General features: G+C 35.5%; 1 pseudogene; it reads right to left on the minus strand.

The window, feature by feature from the left end:
* Positions 1–637: 637 nt before the first annotated feature.
* Positions 638–3,107, minus strand: LOC120250208 (annotated as a pseudogene).
* Positions 3,108–12,212: the final 9,105 nt, after the last annotated feature.

The raw sequence follows: 12,212 nt of genomic DNA on the forward strand, positions 1-12,212 counted from the left end.
GGTTCACCAATGATGCCGCTAGGATCTCTCCACAAACGTCCTATTTTATGCCTAGGACCTCCAGCTATGTTCCTCCTAGATCTTTTGCTTGCCTCCCTCTTGGTGAAGATGTTCAGTAGAGTCCCAAAATCATAGCCAAAGAGCAGCCAAAAGTCCTTGGAATGAAATAAAGATGTGACATTTTGGGTTCGATATCATTTATATTTTTTTTAGTTTAATAAATCAGAGATTTATCCAATTTATTAAAAAAATTTATTTACCAGACTTATGACAAATAGAGTTGTTTTTATATTGTCATATCAATTTTCAACTTTCCTTTCAAGATGATAGAGTTAAAATGGAAAAAGCAAAAAAATAGGAGATTAAGCGATACACTGATAATAAATAAAGCATATTTCATGCACACATATAATAATGTTCATTTTGCCATAAATGCCTTGTAATGTACATGAGTTTTCTCTTCTATTGAAAATGGACATAATGAACTCCTTTATTTATTAACATAATGCGAATATTATATAATTATTATTTAAAATGTCACATAATAACAGTCAAGCAGATTGACTTGTTACAAATAAGTAATATGACTTCAAATACATAAAATATGATATTAGGATATTCAACAAAAAACCATCTTTCAAGGATATAATTCAATAATTGATCAGAGGTTTAAGAAAAGAGTAATTTTATAATCTATAAAGTCTTTAAATAAAAATATTTTTTTGCCATTCACATTCATTTCTTTCTCTTCTAGAGGTGAGACCCATCATTAATAAATTAAAAACAAATAGCTAAATTTCAACTGCATAAGCATGTTTGGTTCTTGTAACACCCAACACCATATCTACTATGATAATTTTTCCTCCCTCGGCTTTAGATGGTATGGCTTCTATGCATCATTGTAATATCCTGATACATTCCACATTACTCCAATCATATAAAATACATTTAAACAAATATATTTAAAGCATGTGTTAATAATAACAATATAGTAAAATCTACATGACAAATTATGAAAATACAAGCTTCAATTATTATTTCTCTAAATTATATCTATTTTTATTACTGTTTCCTTACGAATGTATATATGGATGATGTATACTAAAGAACCAAAAGTTATCAGTGATCAAAACAATGACATCATTTTGATGATTAATAATTCAACATAAATTTTTTTTTGTTATCGTAAGTGAAAAAATATTTATCTTATTGATTATTTTGGATTCAGTTCATTAAGTTTAATGTGAAGCGAGCTTGTTCATTAAATAATTCAACTGTCATTAAATATATATTAGTACTAATTTTTTATTCCAATTCGATTGTTTATTTGTTTTTCCCTATTACATGTAGCTTCATTTTATGCAATAATTTATCCAAAAAAACATAAAATAGCTTTAAATATAAACTACGTAAGCCTTATTTTTATTGTGTCCTGCAAGGATGACTATGGGAAGTGCCTCCTAGTCCTAGCATTTAGTGGCTGGATCCCATACTCTTGCTTGATTGGCCGGAGAGGGGATGCTCAATCCTTATAATTATTTGTGTTTATCTACACCAAATAAGAAAATATATGAATGCATATGCATATGAATTTTTTTAAGACAAATGTATACGCAAAAAATTAAAGGCTAGCCTTAAGAATATTTTGGGCTTCATTTAAAAGAAAATTTCAAATTTATTTAAATTTTTCGTTTGTTATTATTTTATCCCCAAACCCATATTATTAGAAAGCTTCACAGTTCTTTTCTAAAATATAAAACTTATCTTATTTAATTGATTTATAAAAATATTAAATTAATTATATAATTTTTATCTTATCATCAAAACAAGGGCAATAATATTTTTACTCTGCCACAATTCATGATTTTTTTAAAATTATATTTATATTTATATTTATTATTATTTTATTCAGGTAATTTTATTGATAAAAATATTAATTTTTCTTTGTTTAATTGATTTGTAATAATATTAAATTACATTAATTTGAACCGTTGCTCATAATTTCCTTTTTATGTAATTTATTATTTAACAAAAATGATTAAAAGTATATAATTTTGTTTAGATAAATTTACCACTTCAAGCTTTCTCTTTTAAGTTTTGTAGAATAGTTAGGCCGGCAGGCTAGATCAAGAGTAAAGGGTCAAGCATAAAGGGACGAGATTTTCTTCTATTTCTTTTTAGGTTGCCTCCGGATGTATTTATTTGGATGGTAGGCGTTCGTTGAATGGATTTTCCGGTCGAATTCAAATGGGTCATAACTCGGCCGCTAATTGCTATTCCGGATTCTATGCATGTTCACTAAAACAAATTGTGTACTTCCATGAAGAATTAAAACCAAAGAAATTCATGGATAAATACCTTCAATAGAACAGCATTAATTGCACAAGGGACAGACACAAACATATCACCTCCAACATACTCCACGCTAGGTTGTTGATCTTTCAAGGAATCAATCACATGAGGGAGATCAAACACAGTACACTTAATCTCTGGGAAAACATGAGTTATAGAATTTGCCATTGTTCCCGTTCCACCACCAACATCCACGATTAAGTTCAAAGAGACCATTCTCTTATAAAGTTCAGTAATTCCCGATCCCGTGTAGTGTAGTGGTCGGCCATCCCACCGGACCTTAAACACATCCTTGCAATTCGTCATAACCACATCTGAAACAAGCCTTGAATCACTTGCCATCCCTTCATTGAACATCTTGCTAAACTGCTGCTTCTCACTAGCAACATGGCAAAACCCTTTTCTGAAATAAAACTCAAACGAGTCTCCCAATTAGGGCTTTTGAACCATGGCCCAAAGACATGCGAAGAGTCACAAATGATAGGTTCTAAGATCAAGGTAAGGAAAGGGGTGATGTTCATGGCTTCATCTTTTACCAAGAGATGGAAAACTGGTGTGAGTATATACTTTGTGGCTCCGGAATCGTCTTGTTGTTCGGCAAATAACTCTAGGTGAACTATAGTAAAATGACTGAAAGGTTCAAATTTTGATGGCGGGATTGAGAGAGAAGAGGACAGTTCGAAGAGCTCCATCGGCTTTCCATGACTCTTGAGAGCATCAGCAATGCGAAGCTCATGTGAACTCTTGAGACACATGGATTTCGGGTAGCTGAACAAGAGGTTCCATACTTGTGCCTGGGTTTCGACCAGTTGGAAGGCCACGAATAGTCGGTATAGATCATGTCTTGAAAGAAGGGATAAAAGATGATAAAGACGAAATAACGAAGGGGATATTGAAGAACTCTTTAAATTATGGCTTATTCATCAAATAGCCACTATGGCAATATCCATCCAATCATAATAAATATATACGGAAAGAACATTTGTGTTGGTTAGCATAATATATCAACTAGGAAAAACGAAGATACTTACTAAGAAGAAAACATTCAGAGTTTACTTTTGAATATTTGACAAAGGTTGTCCAAAAAATTGAATAAATATGTTATTCCTATTACTACTTTTAATAATTTTTTTTTATCTTAGATGAAATGTTATAGATATAGTTGTAAGTATCCATGACTATATGTTTGATGTTACAGATAGGTTGGTTGTCCTCACACATGAATGTGTGTGTGAGGTCATGTGCTAACTTTCTCACGATTGATCTAGTTTTATATCCCTACCTTATTCAATTCATTGGGTAATGCAAAAACAAAAATTCTTGGCAAAAAAGCGTTAAGCTCCCCATTTAAGGGAACTCAGAGATTTATACAGTCATGAAGTGCAACCGCAAGCTCAACAAGCATGTATGTCCTCATCTTTCATGGGCTTTATGGTTCGATCTCAGGTCCTCTCTGAAATTAACATTCTATATAAGAAACCCATAACAAATAGCTCAAGAGGCCATTTTAAGGTTCCAATTTCGCTTCTAACCTAATCTATCTATTAAGAATTCAATTTCAAAAATGTTTTAACAACTGGTTGATAAGTGTATAATTGCGCATATTTTATTTTATTTTATACACTTAATTGGCATGTATTAGGGTGTTTATTTGGAAGATGATGTTAAACATGATGAAAAATATGATTTTAGGTGTCGGTCAGCGCATAATGAGGAGAGGGAGCCATATAAAATAATTTTGAGCTAGAATGAAGAAGATAGAGCTCTCTCGATATCAAGAGCAAATGAACAGACCAGAGAAAACACCTTATAGTCAGACTTACGCCCATAAGCCTCATCCAGAGAACCTAACGAATTGATAAGTGTCTAAATACATCTTTTTTTATATCATATATTATATTCATTTTCATGTGTATTTCATGACTCTGATACCCTTTTATGCTATTTTTCTGTTATTAATCTTTCATGACATCAGAGGGTCATCTAGAGTGTGGATGAGTGATTTTGACATATTTTAAAGGATCATTTGAAGCTCAAATGCATCTCCAAGCTTTGGGCGAGAAACAGGCAGGATTTAGACATAGATCATTGTAGCAGTTATCTTAGTAGTAATTGTAGCAAGTACTGTAGTAGTAAAATTTTCCTGCACAACGCCCTCACCCCTTGTCTAGAAGACAATGCGGCTTCCATACACCTGTAAGGCTCCGTACAGATCAAAATAAGGCTCTTTTATAGGTCATTTCTAGGGCTTTTGAAGAAGTTTTAGCCACCAAGCCTCTCTATCATTTTCCAAGGCATATATTTATCGGAGAAGGCAGATTCAAGGGGTGAAAGGAGGAAAGATTAAGGGAGAATTCAAAGAGAACATCATGGAGCTCGAAGGCTCAGATCTGGTGAGATCTCATCACCACCCTCTAGTTAACTGCTTTAGGGGAGTTTGTCATAAGCTTTATCATTGATTATTTGTATTTGGTGTTTTCTCTCTTTATGATGTCAAACAAGACTCCAAGGCCACCGAGAATCCGGTGAACCTTGGGAGAAAAACTTGTATGGATGATGATTTTTCTTGTTAATTGATTGTTGGCATGTTTATTTTGGTTTCAATCTATTATTTTAATGTTCAACCTACAATGAATGGACTCCGTAGGTTTTGACTCTTGAATGATACTTGTAAAGCGGAATGCTTGCATGTATTAGGTTACCCAATGATTAAAGGGGGATTCATTTTACCTACACGCCTGAGGTTCTGGGTGTCAGTAGCCTCCCTGCGGGCATTAGGATTAGTGCTTTCCCTAGAGGGTATTAGAACTTCCCTACATCCAATGACATGGTAGAGGTATTTTCCTAGAGGGAGGAACCTGTATGAGATCAGGGCTACACCACGGAGTTTCCGAGGTAGTCAACTTTAGAGTCTAGAGGACCAAACCTAAGCCAATGCCATACTCAAATTTCCAAATTCATATTTATTTGTTCATTTCCCAAGTGGATTTGTGCCAAAGGACTCTGATCCTCATTAACATTTGCCATCTTGATCTGTTTGCATGGTGTGCCTTAGCTCACGTATTTATTTTTTTTTATTTTCTTTTCAAACAACAATCTTTATTTTATAGACTAGATAATATAGTCGCAGAGGAAGTAATAGTAGATCTTTGGACCCAAGGGAATAGGACCCTCTTGCGCTCTCACGAGTGGATTATTACTTGACAACCTGTGCACTTTCGCCTGAGGAGCCGTGTGCATGATTTCCAGTGACACATGCGCTTGGCATCAAGGGCATGCTTATACCAATTAGAAAGAGCATAATGATCATCTAGAGGACTTATGGGTAGGTTTTACTCCCATAAGGCAGACAGTAAAGACCATTTAGAGTAGTTTATAGGGAGCAGTACACGCCTGTAAATGGGGTCGCAAGTACCATTAAGAGAAGTTTACTATCCAACATTTACGGCCATAAGTTGGACTATATAACATCAAGATAGAAGATCGTATAGGTGATGCTTATGCCAGTAATATGGTCGTAAGGCACATGCCCCATCATCTCTAGCTCCTTAAACCTTGTTCTTAAGCTAGTAACTAGCCCGTAAGTGGTTAGGTATAAAAGATTCTATTGAGAGTTTTGGATGTATCTTTTGAGAAATAAAGCAAAAAAAGAGAAGAAGAAAATTTCTGAGGATCATTTATAGCAATCCATTGAGGAGGAGAGGCTCATCCATAATTTATGACACCATTAGAGTTATCGATCCATGGTGGTGTTTATGGAAGATAGGAGGAAAGTTCATTAGCATCTCAATGGGCAAAGAGAGAAAGGAGGTTTTCATATTTTCATAATTTTCTCTTTTCTTTATTGGATTGTATGAGTTTTCTACTTTAATGGAGAACTAACTTGTTGCTGCTTGGGTGCAGATAGAACCTAGGGTTTACCTTTTGATTGACATTGGTTGTGGATTTTGAATAATTTCATGTTAATGATTTAATTGCAATCTATTATTGTTAAATTCAATTGTGTATATCTATTGTCCTGCATCCTATTCTAGCGAGAGCCAAGAATCCATGATTGATGTACATATGTGATGAATCGAGAGATCCACCTAGTATAGACAAGCCATAATTGAAGGGGATCATGAGTCTACCAAGAGATAGGGCACTTTGGAGTTAAAATATCTCCTTTCGTGATCCTTCGAGCTGCGTTAGTATATGATTTCATCCATAATACAATAGTAGGGAGTAGCTTCAGAAAGAGATTCCTATTTTACTTCATATAAGATTAGGGGCAATTACTTTGAGAGAAGAGTTGTCTATATTTTGAATGTATGCTTTGTCTAGAAAGAGTTCATAAAGTTTGTTGCGGTTATAAGGTAGTCTATATCAGTGTCGTATGATACCAGTTACCTTTCATCTTTAGAAAGGGGGTAGTATATTTTAGGAACTATCTCAATTCAGTTAGATTACAAAACGTTTTAGAACCATTATCCAAGAGCTATCAAACCTTAGAGGAAGTCTATTCCTAAACACCCTTCCTTTATGCTTGTTTCACTGTGTTTTCTTCTTGAATCACTAATTTTAATATTTTACTTGTATTTGTACTCCACTATTTGAATTAGGTTAGTTGTCAAATTTAGAATTAGTACTAGTATTCTCTAGTTTTTAGTGACGATAAGCTTGATTCTCAGCACGCTGTATTACTTAACAAGCATGAACACTTGCGTACAGTAGGTGACTACGGTTTCTCTATTATAGATATTATTATAGGAAGACCACATATCTTTCAAAGATTCATTTTTCAACAAAGCCACCTAGTCTATGTATAACATTACTCGATCCTATTTGGATCTTAAAATGCAAAATCTAATGCAAATATAATATTATGCCCTTTTTTGAGTGAAGACATCAATGAGAGGTCTTATTCATAGTTTAAGCTTGTCAATGCATTCTCATCTTTATGTTAATATATTTGGTTTAAACACCAAGAAATAGTCATCACAGTAGATATGCTTTAAACACAAGTATCTCCAAATATATGTAATATATCAATGAAGAAAAAGACTGAATGTGTCATTGATTTGCAAAAATTTGGTTGAAGTGATAAAAATAACTTCAAAAGGTAAAAGTAAGGATATCATAAGTAATTTCACTATTGTCGCAGCCTAAAAATGGCATGCTGTCAAACGACCACATACCCATAAGATAGAGCTTTGTAGGTGTGTTAAGCCTCGAAACCTATTTTAGAACAATGTATATAATCTAACAAATCTATAATCTTTAAATGCATAACTACCACAAAGTTTGAAATAGATAATGTGTCAAAATTTAATAATAAACTTCAATATCTACAAAAGAAATAGAAAATTAATAATCATTAGTTCAAAGTTTGCTATTATTAGATAGCCATTGCGAATCTATCCACCAATTTACTATATTCTTGATCTAAAAAATAAAAAATAAAAACAAACTTGTGAGCTTGGTAGCTTTGTAAGTAAACTGTTAAACATAATTAGGGATCATTTAGAGTTCCAGAATTTCAAATTTAGAACATAACAAATTCCAAGGCATATCATTATCAAAAATATTACATGGACTTAACAAAAATATACTCCAAAACTTAGCAAATGATTAAAAGTACATGTCTGCCAACTAAGTTTGCAACAGAATCAGAGATTATTTATTTATACTAGGTGACACGACTAGGATTTTTAGAGGGCATTGTTATTTCATCTACTGAATGGTGCAAAACTGATAAGTGCTTTAGTGAACATATTGCTTTATATGTTTTCCATGTATTGACCATCATTTTTATCATATTTTATGTCTCATAAATTGTATTTGGTGTTCGTTTGTGCAAATAAGGTTATGAAGACTTTAGAGAGAAAAAAAGCAACAATAGGTTATGACGACAGAATTTGGGAGACTTTTGTGCAACACAAGGATCAAGACACAAGCGGTGCTCATATACATGGAGGTGTGTGCCAACTTCCGAAGGAGTTCAAGTTAATTTGGGTGTTGGAAGGGCACAAAGACAGTGACATCTTTATGTCCCAGCTTGTGTAAAGACTTCAAAAGACCTCCCAATGGTGTTTATTTGACAATAAGCAACATGATCTACCACACGGACATGTGGCCGGCCGTGTGACCTCGGAAGAAGAAGAGTTTTGTAAGCATATAGCAAGTTACTATTTATGGACGTGTGGAAAATTTCACATGGTATGTGGAAAAATCTGCAGCCCACACGGCGTGTGGTAGCACATGACATGTACAGGTTTCTGATTATAAAAGGCTGCTTTGCATGATTTTTAGGGGACTTTTTTACGTTTTTTGGGAGGCAAGGCGACTATGGTTTGGAGAGGGGGTCTTTGCGACTTCGGGGACATTTTTTGATAAGTACTTGTGTATTAGTAATACGAAGTATTCTTTTCTTACATTGAGCATTACTTTTCTCAGATTTTATCACTTATAAATGTGTATTTGTGCTCGTTTATGCATGTAGGGTTGTGGAGATAATTATGGAAAAAAAGGAGTCAAAAGTAGATCGTGGATGCACTTTATTCATGGAATCTTGCAGTGAACAAATGCGGAGACACAAGTTGTGCTCAAAGACACGTGATTGTGGGCCAGCCTCCATCATGCTTAAACAAAAACGTGGTTCGAGGGGCACAAAGGCAGTCACATTAGCGTGTTCTGACTAGTGGAACACTAGCAAGACCTTCATCACTTTGATGTTTATTGAAGACGCAATGCGAACTACCTCGTGGATGTGTGCCCGTTCATGTGGCCTCGGTGAAAAGTGTGTATTCGGGAGTATTTTGGTGGAGTACAATAGCAGGTACTATAGAAAATTACAGTAGTAGTTACTGTTCACAGATTGCAGAATATCAGTTTCCTGGAGATTCGGACGGGCGTGTGGAAATTCCACACGCCCATGTGGATGCCCGATTCCAGCCCCATTTAAGTCTCAATTTCAGCCATTTTAGATAATCTTTTCCCAATCCTTTTCTCATATTTTTTCCATCTTTGGATGTACTCGCGGCTAGGGTTTGGAAAGGTTTTTGGAGTGGTCTACGGCCTTCAACAACGCGATCCTTCAGAAGATAGTTATCGGGGCAGCTTTTGTTGGTATCGATCCGGCAAGATGTGCCCTGGGCTTTAAGATGGAACCTTTGGAGAAGACGAGGCTACTCCATAAAACCATCGATACGGACTACAAGGGTGTTTTACTTATGGATTGTTGAACCCCTAGTGGGTGCTTAGACTTGTAAACCCTAGAATGATTTTGTTTCATTAACCTTTTATTATGTTTTCTTTAATTGATGTTCTAATTGAGTTCCAATCTTGAATGCTTGTTGAGTTGATTTTCCCTTAGAGTGACACTAGAGTTGGGAATCCATCTTGGTAATCCTTGTGGATGAGTGACACACTATGAGGGTTAGACAAAGCTAGGTTAGAGAGGGTTGAGAGGGTGAGTCGAGAGGTAGAGAAAGTCCCCTTTCCCTTCCGGTGTGATTTATCCTACCTCCGTGTTCCAAGAGTTCTTTGCAGTCGTAATAGAGTGAAGTGCTAAGAGAGGAACTCCATTGGGGCTTTGTTGCGCAAGTAACAGAGTGAAAGCGTTGCAGTAATCCATAGTGTTAGGGCTTAATTGAGACTAGGTGTCTTTTGCATGGACCAAAGGGTTAGATCTAGATTAGGGAGTAGGGTTTATCACTTAGAGTCCCTAGAGCTTTAAGCAACCTTTCACAGTGTGAGGTTTTGAGATTGAGTGATTTCTCCGCCAAGACATAGTGTAGGGTTAGTCACGGTTGACCTTAGGTTTAGGATCGTGTGTTTAAGGATTTCCATGACTCATTAGACATCAGTTGGGAGACATAATGATTGGTCTTGCACATGAAGCAATAGTCATAGCGTGAGAAATATCCGGGTGCCCCACTTTCTATGGATTGTCTTCCCTCTCATTTTATTGTGTCTCTCTTTCTTGTTTTCTTTATTTCTTTTCTTTTCACATTGATATTGTTGGCACCACTGTTGATTCATCTTCACCATAGTCAAATAGCAATTCTTGTGTTTCTGATCACTATTCCCTGTGGATACGACTACCCACTCACCAAGGTATTTTTATTACTTTGACAAGTTGTGCACTTGCGGTACACACAAAAAAGGGTGTGTCAAAGTTTTTGGCGCCGTTGCCGGGGAATAGGCGTTTTGGAAATACTTTGCACTTTGCTATTTTAGCTAATTATCACTTATTCTATTTCACATTTTCTTATTCTTCCATCGTTCTGAATTGTTCTTCTTTCTTTGATTTCAGGAAAGATGATGAACATTACTGAGTTATTTAACACCATAGTGGGAATGATTGAGAAAATAGAACTGAAGATACAATTGTTTGCAATACAGCCCACTACATACTATTGTGAGCAAGGGTATCTTACAAACAACCATCCTCGCAAAGAATCAGTTGTTGATCACATTAGTGAGATTCGGGATACAGATTGTGAGCTAGAAAGTGTGTTAGATCAGTTTGAAAAGTTAGCATTGTTATCTATGGGCTATCAGATGGAAGGAAGTTTGGAAAAAGGTTCTAGCTCAGTTTGATTATTTTTATAAAAAACAAAGGCATGATATTTTCTCATTGGGTATTTTGAAGGCACTCTAGGAAATTTGTGAGAGAGAAAATTTGGTTTTTATTAAAAATCATCCAGAATCACATATACAAGTGAATGGTTCAGAGCACGCCTTTGTGAAAGATTCAGCATAGTTCGAGGAAATTGATAGATTGTAGGAGAACAAACTTTGACCATCCATTGAGGAACCACCCAAGTTAGAGCTTAAAACTTTGTTGGCACATTTGGAATATGCTTTTCTAATAGAAGGATCAAAGCTCCCTATTATTGTGGTTTCAAACCTCTCTGCAGATCAGAAAGATAAGCTTGTGAGCATGTTAAAGAGACATAAATCTGCCATTGCTTGGAAGATTTCTGATATAAAAGGCATCAATCCCTTATTTTGCACTAATAAAATCCTAATCGACGACAATTACAAGTTTATGATTCAACCTCAAAGAATATTGAACCCAAACATGAAGGAAGTTGTCAAGGTAGAGGTGGTAAAACTTCTGGATACGGGAATCATTTATCCCATCTTTGATAGTCCATGGGTGAGCCCGACTCAAGTAGTCCGAAGAAAGGAGGAATGACAGAGGTGAGAAATGAAAGGAACGAATTAATCCCAACCAGGAAGGTTATAGGTTGGCGCATCTGCATTGACTATAGAAGGTTAAATGATGTAACTCGAAAGGATCATTTTCCATTACCATTTATTGATCAGATGTTGGAGTGATTGGCCTGGCATTAGTTTTATTGCTTCCTTGATGGTATGTCAGGATACTTTCAAATTCCCATAGCTCCAGAAAATCAAGAGAAGATGACATTTACTTGCCCCTACCGGGAAATTTGTTTATCGAAGAGTGCCTTTTGGGTTGCGTAATGCACCGGTAACATTTCAGCGCTGCATGATGGCTATTTTTGATGACCTCCTAGAAGATATCATGGAGGGGTTCATGGATGATTTCTCAGTATTCGGAAATTCTTTTGACATTTGCTTAAGGAACTTGGAGAGAGTATTGGTGAGATGTGAGGAAACCGATCCTGTTCTTAATTGGAAAAGTGTCACTTCATGGTCCAAGAGGGCATTGTCCTCGGTCATAAGATTTCCCAAGTAGGATTGGAGATAGACAAGGCAAAGATTGAAGTCATAGCTAAAATTCCCCCACCTATAAATGTGAAAGGAGTTCATACTTTCTTGGGGCATGGGGGCTTATATAGGAGGTTCATCAAGGACTTTTTGAAAATCACACAACCGTTGAAAAAAAT

The sequence above is a fragment of the Dioscorea cayenensis genome, chromosome 3 (genome assembly GCF_009730915.1).
Source record: "Dioscorea cayenensis subsp. rotundata cultivar TDr96_F1 chromosome 3, TDr96_F1_v2_PseudoChromosome.rev07_lg8_w22 25.fasta, whole genome shotgun sequence".
Classification (NCBI taxonomy): Eukaryota; Viridiplantae; Streptophyta; class Magnoliopsida; order Dioscoreales; family Dioscoreaceae; genus Dioscorea; species Dioscorea cayenensis.